This window comes from Ovis canadensis, chromosome 18 (genome assembly GCF_042477335.2).
Source record: "Ovis canadensis isolate MfBH-ARS-UI-01 breed Bighorn chromosome 18, ARS-UI_OviCan_v2, whole genome shotgun sequence".
NCBI lineage: Eukaryota > Metazoa > Chordata > Mammalia > Artiodactyla > Bovidae > Ovis > Ovis canadensis.
This window is the reverse complement of record NC_091262.1, coordinates 71,589,368-71,590,497: the sequence shown is the minus strand read 5'-3', so window position 1 is coordinate 71,590,497 and position 1,130 is coordinate 71,589,368. Positions and strand designations below refer to the sequence as shown.

Genomic DNA, 1,130 nt, shown 5'->3' with positions numbered 1-1,130 from the left:
ACATGAGTTTGAGCAAGCTCCAGGAGTTGGTGATGGACAGGGAAGCCTGGCATGCTACAGTCCATGGGGTAGCAAAGAGTTGGACATAACTGAGCGACTGAACTGAGCTAAACTAAACGGGCCAAATCATCCCACTCCAGGGATGTTACACTTGGGATCAGCAGTCTGAAACTCTGTTTCTTTTATACATGAGTGGTCTAACTTGGCAGCCATGTTTTTTTCTACCCACAGAGAAAGCCCTTCCATGGTGAGTCAATAATGAAGCCAAGCTGTTGAACGAAGCAGAGATAAGCGATGGAAGGAACATCCTGACCACGTTCAGATCCCTGCTTCTCACTGTTCTGAAGCTCTGGTACTTTCTGTCCTTGAATTCTGGGCCACTTTTTATTTTCTTAATGACAGATCCTGCTTTTGACTTCAATGAGTCAAAACTGGATTTCTATCGCTTGCAACCCAAAGGGTCTTAACAAAGACTCTGTTAGTCAAGTCTTTTTTCCCTCAAGTTTTCCCTGCCCTTAAATTTAAAAAAGATATAAAAAATGCTGAAGTAAACTAAGAGCTCTGTGAGAGACAAGCTTGGTTGAACTAATCCAGATCATGAGAAGTTTAGACTGGTGTGCCACTGATGTGAGAATCAAGCATTTTAGGTCTTTCTTTTTTTTTTTTTTTTTTTCTTTTTTTTTTTTCCACTGTGCAACCCACTTCAGTGCCTGCAGCCTACTGGCAGAGGCCAGGCAATGGTTCGGGGCCGGGTTTGCTCTGGCATGGGACACTATGAGAGGCCCAGGGGGACGCATTTTAGGTCTTTCTCTGTGATAAAAACCCATAAATTACTTTTGACAGTGTCAGTAAATCTGACTCTAAATTCAGCCACAACACAATTAAGCTCCTGCCGCCCACCTGTACCCCTGCAGGTGGCACTTTCAGCTTCTCAAATTGCAGGTACAAATAGCAGTAGCTCCTTTAATATTTCCAAGTTACAGAAGACTAGCACTGTTAACTCAAACCTCTCCAATTTTCAATAAAGGGCTTAATGGGCCCCAGATTCAATATATTCTCAGTGACCTATAATGCAGAACCTTCCTGCTACAGTTATATAAAGGGCATAATTAGAGCTATAGCCTAGAGTT

General features: G+C 42.7%; 1 pseudogene; it reads right to left on the bottom strand.

Annotated features, from left to right (window-relative positions):
• Nucleotides 1–687: 687 nt before the first annotated feature.
• On the bottom strand, nt 688–829 carry LOC138424026 (small nucleolar RNA SNORA42/SNORA80 family; annotated as a pseudogene).
• Between the last annotated feature and the right edge of the window lie 301 nt (nt 830–1,130).